This window comes from Cetorhinus maximus, chromosome 19 (genome assembly GCF_964194155.1).
Source record: "Cetorhinus maximus chromosome 19, sCetMax3.hap1.1, whole genome shotgun sequence".
In the NCBI taxonomy this organism is placed as follows: domain Eukaryota; kingdom Metazoa; phylum Chordata; class Chondrichthyes; order Lamniformes; family Cetorhinidae; genus Cetorhinus; species Cetorhinus maximus.
Window position 1 is genome coordinate 87,791,085 of NC_135897.1, and position 6,000 is coordinate 87,797,084.

Consider the following 6,000-nt stretch of genomic DNA (forward strand, 5'->3'; position numbering starts at 1 on the left):
CTTTGTGCTAGGTATGACTCCAACCATGTGGTCTTACCAGTGTCATCCACACTCCAAGAACAAATAAAATATAAAGAATGACCTGAATTGAAACAGGATGGGAGCAGCGCCTTTCTGCTGTTCAAGCTTGGTTTTCAGCAATCATCACACTGCTGCAGTGAGTTATGGGCTGATAGCCAAATGATCCTCATGCTTCATTCTCCAATTTCTCATTCAGATGAGTGTCGATGATTTCCAGATATCTTTGAACTTATACCCAATGACAGGGGAAAGAATGGACAGATCAGACATTTGGCTATCATTCCAACAAACGAATCAGACATGGGGCCTTTTGTAAGAGGAAACAGGAGATCAATTTAAAAGTTTAAATCATTAAGTATAAACCACCATCTCCGTGAATTAAGTATTTCTAAGGAAAAAGTTAATTACCTGGAAATTGGAAGATTGGCTACAGATAGGTACGTCGGGGTATTTTTATTTTTAGCCCAACAGTCTGCCAGTTCTCGTATTAGTCATCGAAATAAATGATTCTGATGTAAAATGATACACCATTCATGAGTCATATTGTGATGTCCAATTAGGTCAACAGTGAAAAGCAGGCTACAGGGAATGGTTTGTCTGGCTCACAGTAATGTGTGAAACAATCTATCTGAATCTTCATTTTGTTTGGAAAACGTTAGGGGCACAATTTGTCCCTTGTCGGCCGGGTTCAGCGGGGGCAAGTGGGAGCGGTTGGGAAGCCGACTGCTGACCGCCGCCCGCAATCGGGACCCGACCGTGATTCCACGCTGACTGGCTAACTAACAGCCGGCCAGTGTGAAAGTCGTGCGGGATGGGGGGAGGAGGGCAAGCGGGGAACTTCACACACGTGCCCGGGTGTGTGCACAAAAAGCTCCCTGAGGCACAGAGCTGCAGGCACAGGGAGATGAGGATTTTGAACAATGAAAATAAAGAATTTAAAAATGTTTAGAACATATCCCCTCATGTGACTCTGTCTGGGACATGTTAGAAATTACTTTGAAAATTTTTAAATTATCTTTTAATCACTGAACGAAACCTCACCCCACCCGTGGATGAGGTTTCGCAAAAAATCCAAAGGCTGCTTGACCTTTTCGCCTGCCCGCCAACCATAAGGTTGGACAGGCAGTGAAAAATTGAATTCGATTGGTACTTTAATGGCCTTAATAGACCTGGTCATTGCTGGCGGGCGCGCTGCTGACTCCTGTGTGCCCTCCGACCGAAATATCGCGCGAGTGCGCGATGATGTTGGGGCGCCTGGCCAACGTCATCGCGCGTCATTTTACGCCTGTTCGGTAGGGCGCGCGCCCGCCTGACGAGCGGAAAACTCTGGCCTAGGAGCTGCTTCTTCAAACAGATATCATTGACTGAAACATTGAGCAGAATTTTCCATCGTCACAGATGGAATGGGAAAGTTTGGAGAGCGGCCAAAAATCAATGGGTGGAATTTTGTGTTGTCGGGGTTTTTATAATCCCGCCAAAGTCAACAGACCTTTGAACGGCTCGCCGCATTTTACAGCCCCGCCCCCGCTGCCACAAGGCTGTAAAATTCCGACCGGTGACTTTTGGCTGCTCTCCAAATTTTCCCGTCCTGCCCACAAAGCTGCCCGCCACTGGTGGGGTGGTAAATCCTGCCCCTTGCCTCCTGGTTGGACTAAGGAGGTACAATGATCGAATTCGTCTTGCTGAGTCTGCTGCTCTGTTCCTGCAGCCTGAAGATTAACTTTACTCCAGCCGTGTTTCCTTTCATGAATATCAAGCAATCACCTTCCTCAATGATTTCATAGTGAAAGGGAACTTGATTGCAAGAGGCAACTCACATTTTAACCGTCCAAAATAAATATAAAAGAGTGTTTTTACGATACATTTGTTGTATCAAATGGGTAGAAATCATGCCATAAGGCCTTGACAATAACTGTGGGGCTGGAAAAGACCAAGATTAGGGTGATTGGGTGCAGGTGGGCAAAGGAGAGATTTAGCCACTTGGAAACCTGGGTATATAAATTCCCCAGCGGTCCTGACAGTATTTTTTCCAAATCCCAGCCAGAGCTAGATAAAGAGGCTGTTGTGTGACGCAGGGCAGAGTTGGACATGGGTGGAGGTGAATTTGACATTGGAGGTCGGCAGGTGAATTGAGCATCAGGAAGTGGGAAAGGGCATTGGATATTGGGCATCTGACGGCCTGGCAGAGGAGGTGGTCCAAACACAAGGGATGACAGGGTGTCCAATCGCAGAAGGGATTCAGAATGCAGGGGGAAGGGGGTCCGATTGCCGGGGGAGGGGGCGCAGGGAGGGTAGACAATCGGATCATAGGGAGGCAGGCCTCCAATCACCTGGGGGACTAGTGGGTCCAATCGCTGTGGGGGAGGGGGAGGAATGCTGGTCTCATTTGCCTTTCTTCAGCTGCAAGGTTTCCTGAGGTCTGGAAACCTGGCTGGAATCATGAAAATTAAAGGTCATTGGAATTTCTTTTTAAAAACTTCATCAGTACCTTCTAAGGACATTAACTGTGGCGATGCATTCCCAGGCACCAGCACTAATTAGCACTAACTGCAACGAGTAGGTTTCTGGCAGTTGGCAAATGGGTTTCCATTAAACCTGGAAGAAATATTTTCTCTCAGGGGCTCTTTGGTCTGTGAATTCTCTTCACCAGGGAGCAGTGGAGGCAAGGTCATTGAATATTCTTAAGGCCGGATTCGACAGATTCATGATTGACAAGGGAGTCAAAGGGTACATTGGGTCGAAAAGAAAGTGGAATTGAGGCCATAACCAGATCAGCCATGATCTTATCAAATAACTAGGCAGGCTCGAGGGGCCGAATGGCCTACTCCTGCTCCTAATTCGCATGTTCCTACATTTGTGTGTAAGCGGGTCCGTTGGAGTTGGATGGTGGTCATGATCTAAAATCCACCATTTTAACTTTCAACCCACTTCCCCACCCCCCCCAGAAATTCAACCATTCCTTGGATTTAAAATTCCCTCCCCTCTCCATAAACCTGACAGCAAAGAAGGAGGCCGTTTGACCCATTGTGCCTGTACTGGCTCTTTGAAAGAGTTATCCAATTAGTTCCACCCTCTAGCTCTTTCACCACAGCTCTGCACTATTTCCTCTCAAGTATTTAACCCATTCATTTTTGGAAGTTATGACTGAATCTACTTCTACCATCCTTTCAGGCAGTGCATTCCAGGTCACAACAACTTGCTGCATAGGAAAATTTCTCCTCATCTCCCCTGACTTCCTTTGCAAATGACCTTAAATCTGGTTGCCAACTTTCCCTGTGAGTGGGAATAGTTTCAGCCTATATTTTCTGTCAAATTTTAAACACCTCTATGAAATCTCCCCATAACCTTCTCTGGTCTTTTTTTCATTATTCGTTCATGGGATGTGGGCCTCGCTGGCCAGGCCAGCATTTATTACCCATCCCTAGTTGCCCTAGTTCAGAGGGCATTTAAGAGTCAACCACATTGTGGGTCTGGAGTCACATGTAGGCCAGACCAGGTAAGTATGGCAGATTTCCTTCCCTAAAGGACATTAGTGAACCAGTTGGGTTTTTACAACAATCGACAATGGTTTCATGATCATCATTAGACTTTTTAATTACAGATTTTAAGGCCTAAGGAGAACAATACCAGCTTCCCTAAATCTTCCATGTAACTGAAGTTCCACATCCCTAGTAACATTCCGGTAAATCTCCTTTACGCCCCCTCCGAGGCCTTGACAGCACCCCTAAAATATGGGAGCTCCAGCTGAGGCCGACTCCATGGCTTGTTTGCTTTGATACTTCATGCCTCTGTTTATAAACCATCAGTATGACCCCTCATCATACTGCTCCCTCCCTTTAAATAGCGGCACAGAACTTTTAATATCCACCTGAGCAGGCAGACAGATCTCTGTTTAATGTCTCAGCCAAATGATGGCCCCTCCCTCAATGCAATCTTCCACAATACAGGCAAGCATCAGCCTAAAATACTTGGAAAAACTCAGCAGGTCTGGCAGCATCGGCGGAGAAGAGCAAAGTTGACGTTTCGAGTCCACATGACCCTTCGACAGAACTAAGTAAAAATAGGAAAGGGGTGAAATATAAGCTGGTTTAGGAGGGGGGGGTGGGAAGAGAAGGGGACGGGGTTGTTGGGACAAGCAAGCAGTGATAGGAGTTAACCAAAAGATGTCACAGACAAAAGAACAAAGAGGTGTTGAAGGTGGTGATATTATCTAAAAGAATGTGCTAATTAAGAGTGGAGTGTTTTTGTTTTGGATTTCCAGCATCCGCAGTTTTTTGTTTTTATCCCTGTGTTTAATTGACTGCCACTTCTCTTCAAGAAATGCCTACCTTGAAGAAGTTTTGGCTACTCTCCGTCAGGATTTTCGAATCTCTCTTTTGCCTTGTTCACCTTCATTGCTTTCCATTTCTCTCCTGGTGTTTGACAAGGTGTTTACTAAAACCCGCTTTCACAGTCATATTTCCTTTCTCAGTGACTTAGTCTCATACCCTTACGCCCTCATCTCAATGAATTTCGGGCTCGGCACAATGCTGAACTCTTCTTCCGCCGCCTTCGTCTCTGTGCTCACTTCTTTGGGCAGGAGTCCTAAAATACTTGCTCAAGCTCATTGTGCAAGTTCATCACACAATCATTCGACTCAGAGGTAGAAGTGTAGACAACACCAGCTAAGCTGACATTTCGGGCTGTGTCATGAAGAGATATTAATGTGTGTAATGTTATTGGCAATTATTTTTTAAAATAGAATTCTAGTGGGGGTCTGTGACTAGGTGTGTGTCTGTGTGTGTCTTAATTGGATTAAAGCCAGCTACTCTGGGTGCTTTGATGTTTAGTGGTTTTGAGATTTTAATTGTGTGAACAGTAAGGAGAACAGTAAGGTAAAGCGTTCATTTGCATTTGTTGAATGAACCATTCAAGACGGCGGGTAAAATCTTGCACCTAGCTAGAAGAAGCCAAACAATGTTTATTTTTTCAGCTTACTAATAAGATTGGTGCTATGAAAGGGTTTTATTGATAGAAGTTCAAAAGAACTAGTGATACAATGGAAAATTTACATTCAAAGGGAAAGCTAGGTATATAAAGATAGGAGTTTGTGTGTGTAAGGTAGAGGCACTTAAGACCTAACCAGCCTGTACGCCTCCAACCAACTTGCAAAGGAACCACATTTGGAACTTATAAGGTCTATTGTGCTTTGCCTGGTGTTTCTTTAAAGTCTATGGGTTACTGTTGCCTTGGTGGAGATTTACCTGGGGGTAATTAATTTGGGGATTTGTTAAAAAGTTATTATAGTAGTAATCTGTAGCCATGTGTATGTGTTTAATTTGTTATTAAATGAATAAATGTTTTAGTTTAGTTTTTTATAAAAACCATGAGACTCGATGGTCTTATTTCTACTGAATTCGAAGTCTGCCACTCAAAGTTACAAATTGCAAAAATGGGTTATGACAGTTGTTTCAAGTTTCTCTCTGGGATTTGAACCACTCAGCCTTCATCATCGGCTGTGTCATAATAATTGGGGGCTTGTCCGGGATATATTTGCAATTCCTTGATCGGTTTGGAATTGGTGAATCTTAAGGTTATGAGTACGCAAAGTGCTTTGAATTCAGGGGTCGGTGAGGTTTTTTTAGAAGTGGTGAGACTGCACAGATGGCTGTATCCATGGCTAAATCTTGTTTTGGAATTGGAACATATAACTCTGATTGGGTTACAAAATGTAACCAAGAGTAAGTTAACAGAGTTGGCGTATAAATTACAATTGGGGTTATCTGTGGGGGGGGGTAGGAAATCAGACATAATTGAAGTGATAGCAAAGCATTTGAAATTGGAAGGAATACCTGAGAGATAGAGTTTCTCCAAGGTGTGCTTCATTGGAATGGGGTCAAATTCAATTGCAAATGAAAACGATCGAATTGGAAGAAAAGGAAAGGGACAGGGCATTCAGAAGGGAACTGGCAGAAAGGCAGGAAAGAGAAAGAAAACAGG